This window comes from Rattus norvegicus, chromosome 1 (genome assembly GCF_021556685.1).
Source record: "Rattus norvegicus strain SHRSP/BbbUtx chromosome 1, alternate assembly SHRSP_T2T, whole genome shotgun sequence".
Lineage (NCBI taxonomy): Eukaryota > Metazoa > Chordata > Mammalia > Rodentia > Muridae > Rattus > Rattus norvegicus.
This window is the reverse complement of record NC_141534.1, coordinates 192282215-192305660: the sequence shown is the minus strand read 5'-3', so window position 1 is coordinate 192305660 and position 23446 is coordinate 192282215. Positions and strand designations below refer to the sequence as shown.

The window sequence follows — 23446 nt, the reverse complement described above, 5'->3', positions numbered from 1 at the left end:
CAGAAGTATTTTCTTTTTTTTTTTTCTATTTTAAATTATTTAAAGTTTAATTATTTGTCCATCACATTTAGATGCATTTTACATACAGATGTTTTCATTTCTGGGTAACAAATTTTATTCCTTTTTTTGTCCCACTTCTACCTTTTAGTATACTTTAAATAGTATTATTTAAATACTAACATGCCTAAGATGAGCCCTGCTAGGTGCTACACAACAAGGGTGGGAACTAGCATTCTTTTTATTTTTTTTTTATTTTTTTTTTTATTATCTTGAGTATTTCTTATATACATTTCAAGTGTTATTCCCTTTCCCGGTTTCCGGACAGACATCACCCTCCCCCCTCCCCTTCCTTGTGGGTGTTCCCCTCCCAAACCTCCCCCCATTGCCACCCTCCCCGCATAGTCTAGTTCACTGGGGGTTCAGTCTTAGCAGGACCCAGGGCTTCCCCTTCCACTGGTGCTCTTACTAGGATATTCATTGCTACCTATGGGGACAGAGTCCAGGGTCAGTCCATGTATAGTCTTTAGGTAGTGGCTTAGTCCCTTGAAGCTCTGGTTGCTTGACATTGTTGTACTTTTGGGGTCTCGAGCACCTTCAAGCTCTTCCAGTTCTTTCTCTGATTCCTTCAACGGGGGACCTATTCTCAGTTCAGTGGTTTGCTGCTGGCATTCGCCTCTGTATTTGCTGTATTCTGGCTGTGTCTCTCAGGAGCGATCTACATCCGGCTCCTGTCGGTCTGCACTTCTTTGCTTCATCCATCTTGTCTAATTGGGTGGCTGTATATGTATGGGCCACCTGTGGGGCAGGCTCTGAATGGGTGTTCCTTCAGTCTCTGTTTTAATCTTTGCCTCTCCCTTCCCTGCCAAGGGTATTCTTTTTCCTCATTTAAAGAAGGAGTGAAGCATTCACATTTTGATCATCCGTCTTGAGTTTCCTTTGTTCTAGGGATCTAGGGTAATTCAAGCATTTGGGCTAATAGCCACTTATCAATGAGTGCATACCATGTATGTCTTTCTGTGAGTGGGTTAGCTCACTCAGGATGATATTTTCCAGTTCCAACCATTTGCCTACGAATTTCATAAACTCGTTGTTTTTGATAGCTGAGTAATATTCCATTGTGTAGATGTACCACATTTTCTGTATCCATTCCTCTGTTGAAGGGCATCTGGGTTCTTTCCAGTTTCTGGCTATTATAAATAAGGCTGCGATGAACATAGTGGAGCACGTGTCTCTTTTATATGTTGAGGCATCTTTTGGGTATATGCCCAAGAGAGGTATGGCTGGATCCTCAGGTAGTTCAATGTCCAATTTTCTGAGGAACCTCCAGACTGATTTCCAGAATGGTTTTACCAGTCTGCAATCCCACCAACAATGGAGGAGTGTTCCTCTTTCTCCACATCCTCGCCAGCATCTGCTGTCACCTGAGTTTTTGATCTTAGCCATTCTCACTGGTGTGAGGTGAAATCTCAGGGTTGTTTTGATTTGCATTTCCCTTATGACTAAAGATGTTGAACATTTCTTTAGGTGTTTCTCCGCCATTCGGCATTCCTCAGCTGTGAATTCTTTGTTCAGCTCTGAACCCCATTTTTTAATAGGGTTATTTGTTTCCCTGCGGTCTAACTTCTTGAGTTCTTTGTATATTTTGGATATAAGGCCTCTATCTGTTGTAGGATTGGTAAAGATCTTTTCCCAATCTGTTGGTTGCCGTTTTGTCCTAACCACAGTGTCCTTTGCCTTACAGAAGCTTTGCAGTTTTATGAGATACCATTTGTCGATTCTTGATCTTAGAGCATAAGCCATTGGTGTTTTGTTCAGGAAATTTTTTCCAGTGCCCATGTGTTCCAGATGCTTCCCTAGTTTTTCTTCTATTAGTTTGAGTGTGTCTGGTTTGATGTGGAGGTCCTTGATCCACTTGGACTTAAGCTTTGTACAGGGTGATAAGCATGGATCGATCTGCATTCTTCTACATGTTGCCCTCCAGTTGAACCAGCACCATTTGCTGAAAATGCTATCTTTTTTCCATTGGATGGTTTTGGCACCTTTGTCAAAAATCAAGTGACCATAGGTGTGTGGGTTCATTTCTGGGTCTTCAATTCTATTCCATTGGTCTATCTGTCTGTCTCTGTACCAATACCATGCAGTTTTTATCACTATTGCTCTGTAATACTGCTTGAGTTCAGGGATAGTGATTCCCCCTGAAGTCCTCTTATTGTTGAGGATAGCTTTAGCTATCCTGGGTTTTTTGTTATTCCAGATGAATTTGCAAATTGTTCTGTCTAACTCTTTGAAGAATTGGATTGGTATTTTGATGGGGATTTCATTGAATCTGTAGATTGCTTTTGGTAAAATGGCCATTTTTACTATATTAATCCTGCCAATCCATGAGCATGGGAGATCTTTCCATCTTCTGAGGTCTTCTTCAATTTCTTTCCTCAGTGTCTTGAAGTTCTTATTGTACAGATCTTTTACTTGCTTGGTTAAAGTCACACCGAGGTACTTTATATTATTTGGGTCTATTATGAACGGTGTCGTTTCCCTAATTTCTTTCTCGGCTTGTTTCTCTTTTGTATAGAGGAAGGCAACTGATTTATTTGAGTTAATTTTATACCCAGCCACTTTGCTGAAGTTGTTTATCAGCTTTAGTAGTTCTCTGGTGGAACTTTTGGGATCACTTAAATATACTATCATGTTGTCTGCAAATAGTGATATTTTGACCTCTTCTTTTCCGATCTGTATCCCCTTGATCTCCTTTTGTTGTCTGGTTGCTCTGGCTAGAACTTCAAGAACTATATTGAATAAGTAGGGAGAGAGTGGGCAGCCTTGTCTAGTCCCTGATTTTAGTGGGATTGCTTCAAGTTTCTCTCCATTTAGTTTAATGTTAGCAACTGGTTTGCTGTATATGGCTTTTACTATGTTTAGGTATGGGCCTTGAATACCTATTCTTTCCAGGACTTTTATCATGAAGGGGTGTTGAATTTTGTCAAATGCTTTCTCAGCATCTAATGAAATGATCATGTGGTTCTGTTCTTTCAGTTTGTTTATATGATGGATCACGTTGATGGTTTTCCTTATATTAAACCATCCCTGCATGCCTGGGATGAAGCCTACTTGATCATGGTGGATGATTGTTTTGATGTGCTCTTGAATTCGGTTTGCCAGAATTTTATTGAGTATTTTTGCGTCGATATTCATAAGGGAAATTGGTCTGAAGTTCTCTTTCTTTGTTGGGTCTTTGTGTGGTTTAGGTATAAGAGTAATTGTGGCTTCATAGAAGGAATTCGGTAGGGCTCCATCTGTTTCAATTTTGTGGAATAGTTTGGATAATATTGGTATAAGGTCTTCTATGAAGGTTTGATAGAATTCTGCACTAAACCCGTCTGGACCTGGGCTCTTTTTGGTTGGGAGACCTTTAATGACTGCTTCTATTTCCTTAGGAGTTATGGGGTTGTTTAACTGGTTTATCTGTTCCTGATTTAACTTCGATACCTGGTATCTGTCTAGGAAATTGTCCATTTCCTGAAGATTTTCAAGTTTTGTTGAATATAGGTTTTTATAGTAAGATCTGATGATTTTTTGAATTTCCTCTGAATCTGTAGTTATGTCTCCCTTTTCATTTCTGATTTTGTTAATTTGGACGCACTCTCTGTGTCCTCTCGTTAGTCTGGCTAAGGGTTTATCTATCTTGTTGATTTTCTCAAAGAACCAACTTTTGGTTCTGTTGATTCTTTCTATGGTCCTTTTTGTTTCTACTTGGTTGATTTCAGCTCTGAGTTTGATTATTTCCTGCCTTCTACTCCTCCTGGGTGTATTTGCTTCTTTTTGTTCTAGAGCTTTTAGGTGTGCTGTCAAGCTGCTGACATATGCTCTTTCCTGTTTCTTTCTGCAGGCACTCAGTGCTATGAGTTTTCCTCTTAGCACAGCTTTCATTGTGTCCCATAAGTTTGGGTATGTTGTACCTTCATTTTCATTAAATTCTAAAAAGTTTTTAATTTCTTTCTTTATTTCTTCCTTGACCAGGTTATCATTGAGTAGAGCATTGTTCAATTTCCACGTATATGTGGGCATTCTTCCCTTATTGTTATTGAAGACCAGTTTTAGGCCGTGGTGGTCCGATAGCACGCATGGGATTATTTCTATCTTTCTGTACCTGTTGAGGCCCGTTTTTTGACCAATTATATGGTCAATTTTGGAGAAAGTACCATGAGGAGCTGAGAAGAAGGTATATCCTTTTGCTTTAGGATAGAATGTTCTATAAATATCCGTTAAGTCCATTTGGCTCATGACTTCTCTTAGTCTGTCTACATCTCTGTTTAATTTCTGTTTCCATGATCTGTCCATTGATGAGAGTGGGGTGTTGAAATCTCCCACTATTATTGTGTGAGGTGCAATGTGTGTTTTGAGCTTTAGTAAGGTTTCTTTTACATATGTAGGTGCCCTTGTATTTGGGGCATAGATATTTAGGATTGAGAGTTCATCTTGGTGGATTTTTCCTTTGATGAATATGAAGTGTCCTTCCTTATCTTTTTTGATGACTTTTAGTTGGAAATTGATTTTATTTGATATTAGAATGGCTACTCCAGCTTGCTTCTTCTGACCATTTGCTTGGAAAATTGTTTTCCAGCCTTTCACTCTGAGGTAATGTCTGTTTTTGTCTCTGAGGTGTGTTTCCTGTAGGCAGCAGAATGCAGGGTCCTCGTTGCGTATCCAGTTTGTTAATCTATGTCTTTTTATTGGGGAGTTGAGGCCATTGATATTGAGAGATATTAAGGAATAGTGATTATTGCTTCCCGTTATATTCATATTTGGAAGTGAGGTTATGTTTGTGTGCTTTCATTCTCTTTGTTTTGTTGCCAAGATGATTAGTTTCTTGCTTCTAGGGTATAGCTTGCCTCCTTATGTTGGGCTTTACCCTTTATTATCCTTTGTAGTGCTGGACTTGTAGACAGAAGTATTTTAATTGAGATGGCCTCTTATCAGACTCTAGATTGTGTCAAGTTCACATGAAACTATCTAGCACAAGAAGTATTAGAATGCTTAACTTTTTGAAGGAGGAATGTCACAGGGGTGAACTTTGATACTTCAAAAGTGTCCTGGTTCCCAGTGTGCTCTTTACTTCCTGTTTGTGGGTCAGGATGCAAGCTCTCCCTGTTGTTGTTCTAGTACCCTGCCTACTTGCCTGCTGCCAGCTCTACGATGTGATTGTGACAGACTTCTATTCCTCTGAAAACATATGGTCTAATAAATCCTCCCTTCTAAAAGCTACTTTGGTCATGATTTATCATAGCATTAGAAAAGAAACCAATACACCCTTCTAAAATGACTCAGTGACTAAAAAGCTTTGTGAGTATCCAGCTGTACTAACTAGTACCCTTGTATTCAAAGACTTAAAGGCCAGACAGAGGCATAGTTTCTTGCTTGCTGCCACACAGAAAGTATAGTGTCTGCATAAACAGCAGAAAATTGATTAGAGATGCCTGTGATAGTCTGCATGGTACATGCAATTATCTTCAATTATACCTGACACTTCTGGGAGACATTATACTCCAGCTTCTGCAATCTTTCAGCATGGACCCACATCAGGAACTCTTCAAGAGCTTCTGGGACTTCAGCATTGGACAGAGGATGCACCATCATTTGCTCTTGTTCCTGTCTCTTCTAACATCTTGGATTGAGCAGTCACTGGGTTCTCTGCTTCTATGGAATGCAAATAGCCATTGTAGAACTACTCAGCTTCTTGTTGTATAAGACAATATATGGATATGATACATATTCTTGTAATAATCAATACAACCAGAGTATGAGTAAGTGTGTGTGTATGTGTGTGTGTATGTGTGTGTGTATGTGTGTGTGTATGTGTGTGTGTGTGTGTGTGTGTGTGTGTGTGTGTGTGTTCTGTTCCTTTAAAGAACCCTGGCAAAAACATTGGCGTTTTATTTACTTCTTTCCCACTTGAGCTCTTTTGAAATTAAGGATCTCACGTGGTCATGGGGACTGGAAACCTAGTAAAGCCTTTCACTTAAGGGAAGCAGTTATCTCTCTTGGAAGGCAGCTCTAACTCTCTAAGTCTAGACCTTGTGGAGAAAGCTGTTCTCTTGCCTCACCTTTAGAGTGGGTGCTGTGGGCTGAGGGACAGAGTGGCTACCTGAGCAGACGGTAAGCAGTGGCTGCAGCTTTTCACAGCTGGACTTCAGAACTCTTATAGCTACTTTCAGTCTAGTGCACTGAAATTCTTTCAGAACCTTTGGAGAAAAATCCTGACGAAATTCCAGGTGCCCTTAAGTGACTGTCAGAAACATTTGAAGTGAACTGACAGCAGCTGTGTTTTAGCTTCCCTCAAAGGTGTTTGTAAATATCTATGGTGGTGACACAAATTGGAAATACTCTGTTTAGAGTATTAACATGAAGGAGTATACTGAGGTGTCCCTTCTCCATGTCCTTTAAAACTATTGTCATAGTGAGTATATACGCCATGCATACATGAGCCCAGGCGTGTTCATAGGTTAGAGACAACTTGAAGAAGTTGTCTCTCTCCTTCCACAATGGAATCAAACTCAGACCATAAAGTTTACATGCCAAGCATCTTTACCCATCAAACCATTTTGCCAGCCCTTGTCCATCATTTGATCATAAGGTCGTGGCTCAGTATTTGAGCCCTGGAACACAAAAATCTTCTTAGCATGACTGCAAGGGTTAGAGGGGACTGAGCTGCCCCCAAAGTCCTTGAAGCATTACATAGGGTTGGCAGCAGCAGGAAAACTCTAGCAGTGAGGGATGATCCTGCTAACATATTAGCTTCTCTTTCTTGTCTCAAGTTCCACTAGGACCTCCAACCTAAAGAAAGAACATCACCAACATGCAGAACTGTGTCTTTAAAAGGAAAGAGGCCCAGACTCTCTTTTAATGACATATATAAATGACCATGATGGGCTCAGTTTCTGCCAGGATAAGAGAGATCTATGATGCTCTTCTCTCGAGCATGCTGGGACGGTACAAGTGACCTATTGCCTCACTTGCTCTAAGCACAACTGGAACTATGCCACCGGAGCAGACACAAAGCCATAGGTCTGCTGACTTTCCCAGGATGGTTACCTTTTGATTAAACCCATAACCCTGTTCATTCTAAGGGTCCAATGGTAGCTTTCATATCCAAGAGATAAGTAGGGGTGTGTGTGTCCTCAGTGTCTGGGCTCAGGGCTTGCTGTGCTGCAGGGGTTAGACTGGGAAACTGGTTTTCTGGAGCTGTAGGGCAAAGGGGAAGTGGATCAGGGGATGTGTGTGCCATTTACAATTCTGAAATTGGATTCTTCCTGGCTGGGGACTCAACACCCTGTAGAGTCAGATCAATGTTCAGAGCACAAGGCAAACTCATGCTGGGTCTCTGTACCAGCCCCGCCCCTTGACTTTTGACAGTCAAGTTGTTCAATCAATAAATAATTACTGGGCCCCCTGCTGTCCTCTGAGCTCTGGACTAGAGATTTATTTATTAGCGCTAAGTTCAGTCTATGCAGGGAGCACTAGGTAAGTCTGCATTTACTTGCAAATACTTTCTGAACTTCCACGATAGTAACTCTAATTATTGCCCAACATAAAGCTGAATTTTTGTCGTGTGCTTTTCTAAATGATTTAAACATTTTGGGGGATTCGGGTCTTCCAATAGCCACAGGAGGCCAATATTATCACTAGTCATACTTTCCAAATGAGGAAACAAAAACCTGCAGAGGTCAGAACTAGTGATAGCCCTGAGGTTGAGCACAGGCAGCTAGAGCAGGAGAAGCAGCCTCCTTGACCATTCAGGAAGCTGCTGCACCCTGACACTGCTGCGTTCCCATCAAGACATGTGAGTAGTAAAACTGTAGGTGTGTTCTCCTGCTCCCGCTCTTCCCCTCTTCCCCTTTGTCCCTTCTCTCCCCATTCCCTTCCCCCTTCCCTCCATGTGCTCATGGCTGGTCTCTACTCTTCTCCTCTTCTACTCTTCTTCTTTCTCTCATCCCTCTCCCTTGTCTCATCCTTTCATTAAACCTTTCTTTGTGGGGGAAAAAAAAATAAAACGTAGAGGCCAGGGTGTAGATGCCACATCACTTTAGTCCAAAGCTTGTACCTACCTCTTAGCAGTTTATATCTTACAAGTCTTTTATACTCTTCTTCTGCCTCATTTTTCTCCAAAGATAAGATTTTAGATGTCTATGCTTATTGTGAGGACCAATTGCATGATGGCACAGAATATGTGCATGCCACTCGATCCATGTGATCATTGTCAAACTCTGTAACTCTCTGAAATAATAACAGTCTCTATCCTGCCCTGAAAACTCATAGGCCAATAAAAGAGAAAGGCTCTATGCTGAAGAGGTTATGTTCTAACGAATTTGCATATAAAAAACTAATATGGCAAAGTGACAACCAGTTTTAAAATATAGCAATAACTGTGATATAGGCTCTTTCGATTGTCACAACTTTCTGAGAAAAAAGCATATTATTTTTTCACAGTGATAGCTGAGAAAAATAAAGGTGCAGAAATGAGGATAATTGTTACAATAATAATAATGACAGTGATCATGGTAATAATAAATAGGTTCTGGCTTTTCTCTCTGACAGGTTCTCACCTGGTAATTTTAAACCATGGCGTAATATTAGCCTATTTTACAAGTAAGTAAATGAAGCAAATGGGTTGTAGCACTAACAAATGCAAAAGTCGGGACTTGAGTCAAATCGCCCCACCCCCACTCCCCAGCCCCCAAGAGACTTCTGCAACGCCCTTGTTTTGCAGTGCTAATGGACTTGATTGGCTATGTACTCACAGGGCCAACAGGTGAGTTCAGGTTAACTGTGGTATAGTGTGGAGCCAGATCTACCCAAAGCAACAGCCCAGCTTCTAAGGAGGGGTAAAATATTACGTGATACACAGTGTTCCAATTTCTAGAGCTAATAATGTAATGAGTATTCTTGGTAGGTACGGTGTTTGTGAATATGCTTGGCCCATGGGAATTGGCACTATTAGGAGTTGTAGGCCTTGTAGGTAAAAGTGTGGCCACTGTGGAGGAAGGCTTTGAGGTCTCCTAGTGCCCAGGCTCCACCCAGTACAGAAGAGGCCCTCCTCCTGGATACCTTGGCTTCTGGAAGACAGTCTCTTCTTGGCTGCCTTCAGATTAAGATGTCAAATTCTGAACTACTTCTCTAGCACCAAGTCCGCCTGCACACTGCCATGCTTCCCACCATGATGATAATGTGCTGAACCTCTAAAACTGTAAGCTGGCCCCAATTAGATGTTTGCTTTTATAAGAGTTGCCTTGGTCATGGCGTGTCTTCACAGCAATGAAATCATGACTAATACAGTGGGGTATGTTGAGCGTAATGAAATAGTGATCCAAGTATGGCATTATGAGAAGGTGACACAGGATTAGAGTCTAAATTAAATCAAGGGTGAACTGTGATAACATGGCAGGAAGATTAAAGTAGCAAGACCAGGGGTTAGTCCTGTATCAAGTGGGAAGAATGGATGGGAGACAGAGCTGAACTGAGAAACAGTGGTCAGATCAGAAATCCATGTCTCAGCCTAAGGAGAGTATACTAGCTAGGAGGCTTGAGGCAAGTCCGGATGTTGGGATTCTGGAGTTGCTAAAAAGACAGTAAAGCATCAAGGCACCTAAACTCCTATGTATGATTACACTCAGATCTTCTGGGGTTATGGCTTTCATTCTCAGAATGTCAATGCAGTTTTAGTTCAATTTTTCATTTATTGATTTATTAAGGCTAGGATTTGAAAGAACTGTCTCACATGCTAGATAAGCATTGTGCTGTGTAACTATATATCTCCAGACTCGAGGACAATTTGTAGTATGCGGTCATGGGGATAAGGTAGGGAAGCAGGAAGCAATAACGTTTCTTTAAGAGTCATCCAGCCAGAGGTTTTCACCTACATTCTCCCAACAGGAACTCATAGATTGCTTGTTCCCTAACTGCCAGGGAGCATGGGAGATTCAACCAGATAGTGAGTCCATTGCTTGGATTCAGCTTGCATAAAAGAAAGAATGAGCATTGAGTAGCCACCTGGAACTAACTATCCACAGCACTGACTGAGAGGACATTTATTTGGAAAGAAAGTGTGTGTGTGTGTGTGTGTGTGTATGTATAGATGTGCATATGTGTGTTACTCATGGGCCATTTAATGACACTCAGGACAAAAAACTTTTCAGAGAAGCAATCTTCTGAATTTTTCCTGAATTTTAGTCACATGAAATGACTGTATTCACATTAAAGACAGGTATGATCCCAGCCCTTGAGATATTGAGGAAGGAGGGTTTCTGTGACTCTGGGCTGTAACCTGGGCTAATGAGGCCCTTTCTTAAATCAAAAACTCTATAAGATGATCAAAAGTATAGAATGAGATCTCTGCTTTAGAGGAACATCTAGAAGCTTGCTTATCAGAGAGGCTATACATAACTGTCCAAGTCTTGCCCATGGGTGAGCCTTGATCTTCAAATCAACTGAAGGTATGATCTTAGATATATTTGAAAAGTAAAGCAAACAAGAAAATGAAGAAAATGTGTCTCCCTTTAACATGAGACTTTGTCTGGATTTTCTACAAAGTTGCAACATGATAATCTATTGTGAAATAAAAAGGGAGTAGGGCAGTTTATGTTTTCATTCACTTACTATAGATTTATGTTTATATCATCTGCTGTCTTTTCTCCACAGAGTCAATCACAGGTTATTTTTTTTTGTATCTGAGCATTTATGCTAAAATCACCACCCCAAAGGTAGATGCAAACATTGCCTTCTTGATAAAGACACTTTCCATGCTCACATGGCTACTTAGCCACTGCCAGTCTCCCCTGTCCCTGTGTGAGCATCTACTTTCTATGATGGGTCATGTCAGCGCCTGGCTCCATTCCCTGGATGGGTATGGTCACTGCTATCATTGGATCTGAAAGAAAGTTTCAGTTCTTCCTTCCTGCCATTGCCCAGAGCATCAATGCTCTGAGAAAGGACAAAGTATTGAAGAAGGTGACATCATCCTAATCCTTCTTAATGGTCCCCAGGATTCTCATCAAGTCCTTCTAAGCCCCAGAGTTCAGTCCGATATAACAGAAAAGGTCACTTGTCAGTTCACTGGACTCAAATCAGCCTTAACCTAAGCTCTCCCTAGTGGGAGAAAATGATACAATCAGAAACTAGATGCCAGAGAAACCACAAAGCTATCTCTGACCCTACACACTTGTATCAATTCCAGAGAGATAGCCATTCTTCGATGTTTGTCTATGAATATCACCTTCTTCCTTCCTTCACTAACTCAACAGGCACTGGCCTTGACTGTGGTTGTATGGGATAGCGATGGCAGGCAGGATCTTTTCCCTTCAGAAATTCACACTGTAGTACTGCATCCCAGGATAGATATGCACAACTGTGAACTTTTATAACTGTACCCAAATATATATTAGATACATGCAATTATATGTATACCTATGTATGTTTGTGTATTTACATAAACAGTATATGTGTTTCCCATGTGTGTATGAATACAGAGTTTGAACTAAGTTTTTGATCAAGAAGGTAAAATGAGTACAGAAAGGGTAGCAGAAGGAGGTAGTGATAAATATCAGCTGCCCACAGTTACAGAAATGAGGCTGTGTTATGATGATCCCCTCACTAACCAGGGTACCAAATTGTCAAGTGAGATGCAATTTCTGTCTGTGTGTGCAAGTGTTCAGCATTTGGGAGCTGTCAGGTAAATCAGCAAACAGAGTAACAAAGAGCTTCCTTTAGTTTGAGGGCAACACACCGTCTAACTTCCATGGACATCAAAGGTTTGGAGCATAACTAACAAGAGCATCCCAAAAATCATTTGATATATGGACAAGGAGATGTTGTCTCTACTGCCTGGGAAATTGTTCACTGCCTTTTTCTCTCCCTCAACTTATCAACTTTAACGCCTACCATGCAGAATATGCTACAGTGAAAGAATGTGTAAGAGGAAAGACTAGGGATGGGACCACAGTGAGGACAGCAGGTAAAGGAGGATGGGCATCTGAGCTGCATGAGGGGCAGCCAGAGTTAGGCATGGCTGGGAAGGAGAGCCAGGAAGTGTAGGTGAGAAAACAGAGGGAAAGTAATGGGAAATAGAGAAATAGGATGATTCCATTCAAATCCTGAAACTTTCAGTTGGCATTTGTAGTTAGATTTCATAAAAAATATGTCTCATAATGACATTTCCAGGGTATGTGTATGTGTGTGTATGTGTATATGGATACATACATGTCCCGTGTACATATATGTTCACATGATAAAACATGTGAACATACCAGTACTTAGTAATGTTTTCAAATAGGTAAGTTTTTCAATGAATCAAAACACATTAGTTTTAAATAGTTTCTACTCAGTATACAGTGATATTATATATTTTCCCATTAAGAAAAGATGGGCAAAGGACATAAGCAGAAAGGTCACCTCTGCTGCTAGTTTTATGTCAACTTGGCATAAGCTACAGCATTCTAGAAGAAGAAACCCCCATAGAGAAAATGTTGCCACTAGACTGGCATGGGCAAGCCTGTGGTATATTTTCTTAATTGATGTTTGATGTGAGGGCCCATTCCCCTGAAGGGAGTGTCAACCCTGGGTGGGTGGTCCTGGATACTATAAGAAAGCAGACTGAGCAAACAATGAAGAGGAAGCCAGGAGGTAGCATCCCTCCATGACTTTGGCTTTAGTTCCTGCATCCAATTTCCTGCCATAAGTTCCTGCCCTGGCTTACTTCACTGACAGACTTACAAGCTATAAGGTGAAATAAACCCTTCCCTCTCCAAGTTGTTCTTAGTCACGGAGTTTTTCACATAAATAGAAACCCAAACTAAAACACCAATGAGGAAGAAATGCAAACAGTTCTCAAAACAGAAATCATGCTAAAGTTTATTCAAATTTTAGAAAATAATATGTTTATTATTTAAATGAGACTTGGGAAATAGTTTATCAAGAATGAAATATACACAATTCCAGTGCACAAATTAATGGCTTCAGGCAGACAATGACCACTGCAATCACACATTGGATATTTTAATTGCTACAAAGAGGTCTCCCTGTGTTGTCTGTAATTTCATGTCTATCCAGGAAACCAATGAGCTTTTTCCTGCTATTAAGACATATTGAGGAGAACGAGAGTGGGTAATGGATGAAGGAATTTGTAAGGGTGGTACTGGGAAAAGAAGAGGAGAAGAGGAGGGAGGGAGTTTCAATCAGGATATAAATATATAAATAAGCAAATAAATAAATAAATAATTGAAAAAAACACATTTATTTTCTCCAGCTTTAAATAGATAGATCCAGACACCATAGACTTTTTGATAACTGTTTGTCTTTGCATGTTTTTGGTTCATCCATGTGCACATGAAAGATATTTGTGCCTTTATATCGAATATATATCAGTGTGAACATATATCACATAGAATATATATCCTATTCACTTATTGCCACAGTGACGTTCTATGGCCATATCTGCTCGGCAAGGCTGTTTGCACACCTCTTGCACAGAAATGATTTAATGTCTCTTGGATACACATTTAGGAACGTTCTCAAAGGAGTTCATATAAGTGGTCTTTGGATTGTATAAATACCAGTTTCTCAAGGTTGTTGTAAGACTGTACTTTGCCACACTAAAAGGACACAGCTGAAGCTGCCTGTTATCCCTGCTGAAGACTAGAAAGCTTGGCCCTTTCCACTTCAGCTGCCCCTAAGGCCCATGTCATCTCAGCAACCATATTGGAAGTCACATAAATGTGCTTTGTTTTTCTGTGATGTATGTATGGTTCATAGTAATGACTCTTTGCATCCCCATTACTGATAAATTATATTTTCTTTCCTTTTTTTTCCATCAGAGGCTTATCAACATCTTTTATAGAGAAGCAGCTCTTCTTACTCAACTGCATTTTTCCTATTTGTTTCCTTTCTTTTCTATTGATTTCTCACTTCATTTTTATTCCTTTCTTTTTCTCTGTTACCAATTTTGGGTTTAATTTATTTTTCTTCTACCATATCTTTGGTGACATATTTTTTCTTAACATAAGCATTTGATGTCACATGTTTCTCTTTGTGCCCTTTGTCAGTTGTATTCTACACATTTTCATATTTCTGAAAATGTTTATCCTACCTATAGTTTCCAATACCATTTATACTTTTCTTTCATACATATGACCTTTTTAGAGGAAGACAACTTACTTCCCAAATTTAAGATTTTGAAGAAGAACCTGTCACTGATTTACAGTTGAATTTTGTTTGGATAACATATGCTGTGCAATTTAAAACCTCTCAATGTTGTTGAAACTTGCCCTCTGTATGTTTTTTCCACATAGTTAAAAATAATGGGATTTCCTCACATGGTATGTGGAGGACACTATAATTCTCAGTGCAACTGAGATATTAGTTTTCATGTGTATTATACTTGTACTGATCATCTACATATTCTCCCTAGTATTGGGAAGAGCACAGACAGGATCATGGAGAGAAACATGGAGAGGACCATGGATAGGAACATTGAGAGGACCATGAAGAAAGCATGAAGAGGATCATTGAGAGGACCAGGGTGAGGACCATGGAGACAACCATGGGGGACAGCATGATGAGGACTATGATGAGGACCACAGAAGGAACATTAAGAGGTCAATAAAGAGGAGAATGGAAAGGACTATGGAGAGAATCATGGAGAAGACCAATGGAGAAAGAATGAAGACTATGGTGACAGCCACAGAAAGAACCATGGAGAGGGTCATGCGGAAGACCATGTGAGAAGCATGGAAGGAGTGTGGAGAGGACATGGAAAGGGCTAGGTGAGGATCGTGAAGAGGAGCATGGAGAGAACATGAAGAAAACATGGAGAGGAGCATAGAGAGGACCATGGAGAGAACATGGAGAAAACATGAAGAGGACCATGGAAAGGACCATAGAGAAAACATGAAGAGGACCATGGAAAGGACCATGGAGAGGACCATGGAGAAGTCACTACAATGATCAGGGCTAATTGTTGATCTGTCCTCCAGTTTTTTAATCATTCCTTTATACATTTTGTTGTGGTGTTGGTGACCACATGGAGACAGACTTTCAGGGGTGCTTCTCAAGTGCAGTTAGTAGATGTATTTTTAGTTATTACTAAATCCTGTTAAGTGTTTCCTTATTATTCAGACATACCCCCCCCACACACACACACCAGCTTTCTTAAAGACTGTTTTAATCTCCTTACTCTTTATGGTGATTCTAGTTCCTTGGTGCAGACCATTTGCATAGTCCCTTTCTTCCTAGCTTGTTGCAATCAATTCTGTGATTTTGAATATGTGAATTTGAAGTCCTGCCCTTCTAGGAATCCTCAGGTTGGCTCTGTTGTTTTGGCTGAGAAGTTAGTCATTGCTCACACTGCTCCTCACTTAGAGACAATCTTCCACTTGCCTCTTGCTTGCCCTTTCTCTTCTTTAGCTTTGGCTTTCAGCAGAAGCTGTGATGGCAACAGTGGTGTTATCTGAATGCTTATGCTTCATAGAGAATATGCAGCCGGACTCCTTGTTCATTGAATTTTCTTCCTCATCCCCTCCCCCATTGCTGTGTTAATTCTCTCCCCACTATATCTCAATCCCTATCTCTCCACCCCCTCTCTCTATGTTGAGAGCTTTTGGTGCTGCTTCTAGGAATTTGGCATTTGTCACCAGGCTCAGACAAAGAAGCAGGCTCAGATAAGAATATTAGTAACAGTGGCCATGAGGGCTTTGTTTACTGCTGTGCTGAATCACTCCCTTGTGTGATCTCTCTGCTTACTACTTTACTTAATTATTACCTTGTGTGATCCTTTGGCTTACTACTTCGCTTGAGTATCTTGTGTGATCTCTTTGTTCACTACTTTGTTTACTTTGTCTTTGATCTAAGAACTGACTGTGTTTTTTGGATGTACCTAGAATGATATAAAAGCAGGCTGGAGAAAAATAAACCTGCTTCAGCCTCAGCACTGAGCGGAGTCATATTATAATTTCATCTAATTGTTAAATTTTTCTTTTCAGTCCTCACTCCCTCTCTTGAGAGCCTGTTGACTGACTGAGCTGGCTTGATCATTTTGATCCTCATCTCTGTTTTTATCTATTTCTATCTATCTCTATCACTTTCTTTCCTCCCTCCTCCCTCTTTCCCTACTCTCCCTTCCTCCTAAATTTAATGCCTACCATTTGTATTCAATTTCAATAATTCTTCCCTAAATGTCTTCAGACATTCTGCTAAATCTCTTAATGACATTTTTTATTTTGCTTATTATACTTTCAACTTTTGGATCCCTCTATCCAATTTTTCTGTTGGTTCTTTTCTATAGTTTTCACTTATCTGTTGACATTTCCTATCTTGCCTTTGACTATTGTCACAATTTCCTTTAGTTCAGACCACATTCCAAAACGAACTTTGTATGTAGTCTTTGTTAAACACAAAATCAGAATCCACTCAGGTTAACTTTTAATTGATAATTTTTCTGCACACAGGACTCTCTTGTTTCCATTTTTGTGTGTGACTGGTCTGGTCATCTTTTTAGTGAAAAAAACTTAATAACTATGGATTCTCTTTTTTTCCTTTCAGCTACTGTTACTAGTACCACTATTGTTGTTGTTGGCAATTAATTTGCTTTGATTCAAGCTGAAGATTTCTTCATAGATCCAGTCCTTGATATCTTGGCTCCACTTTAATTCTCTTTAAAAAGAAATTTAGATCCAGAACATTTTTCAGTTTATATTATGCATAGAAAAATATAGTAGGCAAATTTTAATGTAATGCTATTTAGCAAATTTGAAATAAAAGAAGAGTAAATAAATTTTCTCTAAATTCATTATTAAAGTACATTGTAAATCATGAAGAAGAATTAAGTTTATTTATTATTATGTTTCATTAGCATACATATATTTCATTATATGGAATTTTCAAACAATTCTTTTTTGTTTGAAATTTTGGGTTGTTTTTTTCCTTCCCTTCTTTTCTCCCTGACTCCTCCTTGTACCATCCCACCCAGTCCCCAAAATATCCTTAGCTTTCATGTATCACTTGCCATTTCCCTCCCTCTGTGACTCTGTCTTCATCAAGAGAGCTTAGCACCTAGCCAGGGATTTTCAGAGAAACTGCTCAGACCAACTGTACCTGGAGAATGGGGTCTGCCAAAGGTCATCCACACACAAGTGTCACAGAAAATTACCCTTCTCCCCTTTGAGGCAAATTTCCCTGCTTCCCATGTGAGGCTTCACACTCAAATCATGATTTCGGCAGAGACCACACTTAGAGTCTGACCTATTTCTAAAATCCCACCTCACTAAATTACCTACTTATTCTTGCTTCTCAGCCTCCGACTCTGCACTCTGTCCTTGGCAAACCACACCGCTGCATTTCTCAGCACCTTCAGGCAAAATCTCATGGGTACACTATCATATCCTGAAGCTAGAACATTGCTTTCCCAAGTAATTTCCATGTTTGCTCTTATGTTTAATGGAAAGGTGGTCCTTGGCTTACAATAATTCAATAATTATTTTCCTTTACCGCAGTAAAAGCAAGGCACATTTCGAAACTGTATTTCTCATTTTGATTTTGACTCTTTCCTGGATGAGCAATATGCCATGGAGAACCTTCTAGCCAGTGATATAAGCACAGCTCTCAAGCAGCCTCCATAGTAAGGGAAAATAGCCACAGCTCTGTAGAGGTCTATGTTGCTAAACTGGTCAGAAAGTTGAGTACATTGCATGCATTTCCAACTTATAATGGGTTTATTGGAATATAGAAAGTAAGGACATAGAAGTACTTTACAATGCTGTCTGTACCAACACTACCACATTTCCATTTTCACAGACTTCTACTTTTACTAGTCAAGGAGCATGTTTTCCTGGTGTCCAGTCCATTTGGCAATTCTTTCTTTATTGGTCACAGAACCCTATGCACAGTTCCTTATTGAAGGTCTGGGACTTTTGGGTGACTTGTTTCACTTTGAAACATGCTAGCAGGCAATTCAGTTGCTGCTGGAATCATTTTATCCCCCCCAAGTTTTGTTTTAACAACTTGTTAACACAAGGGATGAGGGGTGTTGGCTGTACTGTGGGTATAGATCACTCTGATCACTTAATTTTTTCTTCTCCTGAGGTGCCATTGAGTGTGTCAGGGAGACTGTGAGAGTCTCTCTCCCATGGTAGCCCTTCCCTCAAATGTTTGGTGTTTCATCTGAGAATTGGTTAGCTTTTCAGCCCACAGTTACTCCACTTTTGTGGGCCCCTGAATCCTATCATTCAACCAAGATGGCTACCCATGAAGAACTGTAGAACCCAGAGTTCTTTCTCTGCTTTGTCATGTGACTTCAATGTTGTAGCCTTCCTTAAAGCTAACTAAGTCCCTTCCTCAGGTCAGTGTAAGCCTGGTACCTGCCTGGGTCTCCTTTCCCACATCTGTGGCCTGTAGATGAGCCAGAGATGACCATCCTTGATGTTGTCCTTGAAGGCCAACCTTTTGTGTCCTCCTTTCTGTAGAGAACCTGACCTGTGTGCACTGACTCTCATCTGAAAACAGTCACCATGTGTCTTCCCCAGGTTCTAGACACTAGGAAGCAGAAGAAATGTAATTGCTGTTATTTTACGTGAGTGGAACTTGAAATATCAGAAGATGTTGCTCAAAATGAAAATGCAAGTATTTTACTTAATTGATAGGCAAATTAAATCATTTTTAAAAATTTTAATACACTCTATTTTGATCATATACTTTCTTCTCCTCAACTTCTTCCAGAGCCTGTCCACCTAACTACATGTTATTTCTCTGGCTTGAAAAAGAAAAAAGAAAGAAAAAAAGAAAAGAAAAGAAAAAACAAAAATCAAAAGGTGAAAAATCAAAAGAGACAAACTAAATGAAAGAAAATCAATAAGATAAAAACACCGAGAAAAACTAACAACAACAAAAACCACGAGTCTGTTTTGTGTTGATCAACTACTCCTGGGCATGGGGTCTGCCTTACAGTGTGGTTGACATACCTAGTGACACTCCATCGTAGAAAGCCGATTTTCACTTTCACATCAATTGCTGGTAGCTTCTTGTTTAAAGGTAGGGCTTTGTGCACACTTCCTTTCTCAGTGTTGGACTTTGGTTTCAACCTGTGCAGTCTTGCGTGCCACCACAGTTTTCATGAGTCCACGTGTTGATCAGTGTAATCAGCAAATTAAAAAACAAACAGAAAGAGTAACAGCAGCAGCAGCAGCAACAACAACAAAAAACAAACAAAACAAAACAAACAAACAAAAAAAAAAAACCCTTGTAACTGGCATACAGATCTGGGGAGCAGATATAATATGACATAATATGACAAAGCGGAGTCCACATATGCACGATGATCCTGTGCTGAGACACAGTAGTACCATGAATGCTAACATTAAAATTAGTTAAAATTGTAAAAACGATCCCAGTAAAAATGAGGGGAAAGACACCATACTATAAGATTTATGGATGAATAAATTGGTAATTTCACAACTGATTTGGAAGTATTTATCAAAAACCAATAAATGACATTTGATCCAATGGCATTTTTAAAAATTTTATTCTATAAATTAACTTAGACGTGAACATAATTTTACCTTTCCCCAACCACCATGTAGAGAAAGATCTATACATAGTTTTACATTATTCACGGGACCAAAATTTGGTAACAGTTTAAATTGTCACCAGTACAAAGCAATTTAAGTATCAGTAGATTCATGCAGTGATGAGGTACACAGACAAAAATGTTTCTCTCTCTCTCTCTCTCTCTCTCTCTCTCTCTCTCTCTCTCTCTATCTATCTCTATCTCTCTCTCTGTCTCTCTCTCTGTCTTTGTCTGTCTGTCTGTCTGTCTGTCTGTCTGTGTGAGTTGTCGGGGGGAGGGAGGGAGATGGGAGGGAGAGGTTTGAATGAATAAGAATGTTCCCAACAGGCTCGGATATTGGAATACTTAGTCCCCAGCTGACAGGGCTGTTTGAGGAGGTTTAGTGAATATGGCCCTGCTGGAGGAAGTTCATCATTGGCATGGAGTTTGAGCGTAAAAACCCTTGCCTTCTTTCAATTTGTGCTCTCAGTTCTGTGCTTATACTTGAAGATTCTGCCCACTGTGCCTTCTGCTCCTGTGTTTCTCTACCACGAAATCTCTGGAACCATAAACCAAAATAAATTCTTCCATGAGTTACCTTGATCCTGGTGTCTTATCACAACAGCAGAAAAACAACGAAACATACATTCACACAGATATAAATATGTATACATATATATACACATACATTATAGTTTATATATATTATTTAAACATATATATCCGTCTCTGTAAACTAAAGAGTTAAGTGGTAAATGCAAGGTACCACACTGTATAAAGCATATTGCCACTTACGATCTATATCTAGTACTAAGACATAACAGGATTTAGAATTAGTGGCTAGGAAAGGTAATTTGTAATCCAATACTTTCCTGTAAAACAAAACAAAACGAAATGAAACAAAATAGGCTACTATTGTCTGTGGTTACTTTTTCCTGTAACAGTAGATTCATAGCAGGGAAGAGATACAGAGACAATTCTCTCTCTCTCTCTCTCTCTCTCTCTGTACGTGTGCCTGCACATGTGTATGACAAAATCCATTTGATATGCATGTGTGTGCATGTGTATATGAAAAAAAAATCCAGTTGGTGATTTGCTAAGGATAACCTGGAGGAGGCCAGGTTTGCCAGGGACACTTTCCAGTACATGACCCTTGTTTTAAAAACTTAGGTAAAAATGAACAGCTGCTTTGAGGTGTTTCTAGTCACACCAGATGAGAGTCAGTGTGAGGAGTATGTCAGCCACAATCTGGATGCTCGGGAGAGTGCTTTCTTTAAAGGAGGTGGGCATCAAGGACAAGAAGAAAAATTTGCGGGTTGGGGATTTAGCTCAGTGGTAGAGCGCTTGCCTAGGAAGCACAAGGCCCTGGGTTCAGTCCCCAGCTCCGAAAAAAAAAAAAAAAAAGAAAAAAGAAAAGAAAAAAAAAGGAAAAATTTGCTGAAGAAGATGGCTTTGTTTGAAATGTACGACTGTAGGGTACTCACAGGAAATTCGGGTAAAATAGGTAGAAAATTAGAAATTTGGATACGGAGCTCTGGAAAGCAGCAGAGAATATAAATCTTCAATTTTACAGCTAACTGAGCTCAAAGATATTGAAGAGAAATGGGAAATGCTCCCCAGTGGGTGTGGGGACTGAGTGTCTTGGAGGCCCGAAGCCAGCTCTGGGCCTGTAATATGTAAATAAAAGGGAATACGTGATCACTCCTGATGCAGGGAACAGAGCTAAGTGAGTGTGGGTATGCCACGGGAAGTAAAAGCCTAGCTGATCTTTTAATCTCTTTCCGGCTTGGCCAGGATGGCTAGTTCTGACCCACAGAATGAAGTGCATGAGAGAGTTATGAAAGGTGAGTCAATTTGTTCACTCACTAGGGGAAACTCACCCCTGCTCTGCTGGGAGGACTACACCGAAGGCTCCAGGTTTTAGAATCAAAGTAGCCTTGGCTGAGCATGCTGATGCCTGCCTGTAATTTAGACCAGGAGTCCAAGGTTTGTCCTAGGCTAAGTAGCAATCTTAAGACTAGCCTGGGCTCCATGAGAGGGTCTCAGCACAGAGTGAAATAGCACGGAGTATGGAGGCACTCAGGGGATGCCGTAGTGAGTCTCGCAGTGCTGCAGAATCTAGAAAGGGGTGAGCAATCCTTGAGGTATGGGGCAAGCTTACAGTCTCACCTCACACCCCTGACACTCCTCCGATGATGGTCCTCTTCTCTCGTCTACTTTCTCACACAGTGATGCTCGTCTGTCTCTTTCTTCACACTGCCGTGTTTGAATGGAAGTGCGAGTTCACATTTAAGAAGTGGAAGAGTTACACTCGCTTACACATCTTAGGACTAGAAACCATACATAATTTATTTGGGATACCTTCCCACAAGAGATATGGTGGGATATCTGACTGGTCACTTTATTCAGTCATGTGAGTATACACTATGATATTATTTAATATTATTATTATAATCTAAAATTACTTAATTTATTTTTGTGGCTTTAAACTGTCACATTCTCTTTTCAGTTAGTTCTTGGGCTCCTCTGACATATTTTAATAGATTTTTTAAAGCAACTTCTTGCTTATATTCTAAGATGTACCATGCTCATTTTGTACCAATTTCACATCAAATAGAGCTGTTCACTGGTGTTTCCAACTTTACAGTCACATGGGTTAGTCGAGGTCTCCTTGTTTTGTTGATCTGTAAACGTCTACTCCTAAGGTGAAAGTGCTGGTCCATACCCTCCCTCCCCATCTATTTCCCTCAGCTCCTGCCTGACACATGCCATGCAGAACTCTACTGTCACTTCCCTGTGCAAAGCCATGTCACCAAGAGAAAGCAGCCCCTCTGCCTGCCACCTAGACATCCTATCATCTCTTTCCCGTTTCCTAATAAAAACCTAAGTTTTCTTTAAGTTCACATTTGTTTTTCATGATATGTACTGAGCAGATAAGATCACATTTCAGTGGACCTATGTTTAATGAAATGATCCCTAAGGCTCACGTAAGTCCGCAACCCCAGCAGTATCATATGGCTATCTTCAGCTCTAGTCGGTCGGCAGGTTTCCAGTTTGCAGTGTGATACAGGCTACACTCCTCGGCCTGTGGTTATGTCAGCTTTGCACATTTAGAACTGATTCTCCAACCTCCATAAGGTAAACGCTACTCAGCTTCTGCATTGGCGTTGCTCTCAACCTTTTCTTTTATAATGTTTTCTTAGTTTTTTGAGAGTGAATATTACAACTGTTCTGCCTTCACTCTGATATTTTCTTCCATGTTCTCCTTAGAATCCATGACCTCTTTTTTTCACTGTTATTATATTTATATATGTATTTGTATCTATCTTCCTAAATATGGCCTTCTCAGTCTGCCTAGCGCCACTTGTTTGTAAGCTTTCATGGCTGGCCTTTGGCACTGGCCAATTGCAGTGCTCTACTATGAGGAAAACTAGTTTTTCTCCTCCCAGCTTTCCTCAGGTACCTGTAGTTCTTTGTGTATGATTGACACCTCCTGAGCTTTTAAGAATTAAATGAATTAGGACCGATGATTAGCAAGTGGGACTTTAAAATTAAGAAGCTTCTGCACAACTGTAGAAGCTATCAACAAGGTGAAGGGGAAGCCCACAAAGTAGGAGACAATCTTGGCCAGATATATACATCTGACAGAGGATTAATATCCAGAACATACAAACAATTTTAAAAAAGCAGTTAAAAACCAAGTGATCCATTTAAGAAATGGACCTGGGGACCTAAATAGAGAGTTTTCAAAGGAAAAAGAGAAAAAGAGGGTCATGGGCTAGATATGACAAGAATGTATTCTAAATACACTTGAAATTGTCAAAGAATAATTTTAAAAATCTGAGTCTGTTATTAGAACATTCC

The 23446-nt window shown here is 40.0% G+C and overlaps 1 long non-coding RNA gene across 2 annotated transcripts in view; it reads left to right on the top strand.

Moving 5' to 3' along the window:
- The window catches only part of LOC148007807 (uncharacterized), an 80222-nt gene extending 62668 nt beyond the window's left edge, over positions 1–17554 (top strand). The window contains exon 3 of one of the 2 annotated variants that reach the window (XR_015647476.1): positions 14456–17554. This is a non-coding gene — a long non-coding RNA (uncharacterized LOC148007807). The remainder of the gene's footprint in view (positions 1–14455) is intronic. The other variant, XR_015647477.1, reaches the window with a different exon arrangement.
- The last annotated feature ends 5892 nt before the right edge of the window (positions 17555–23446 follow it).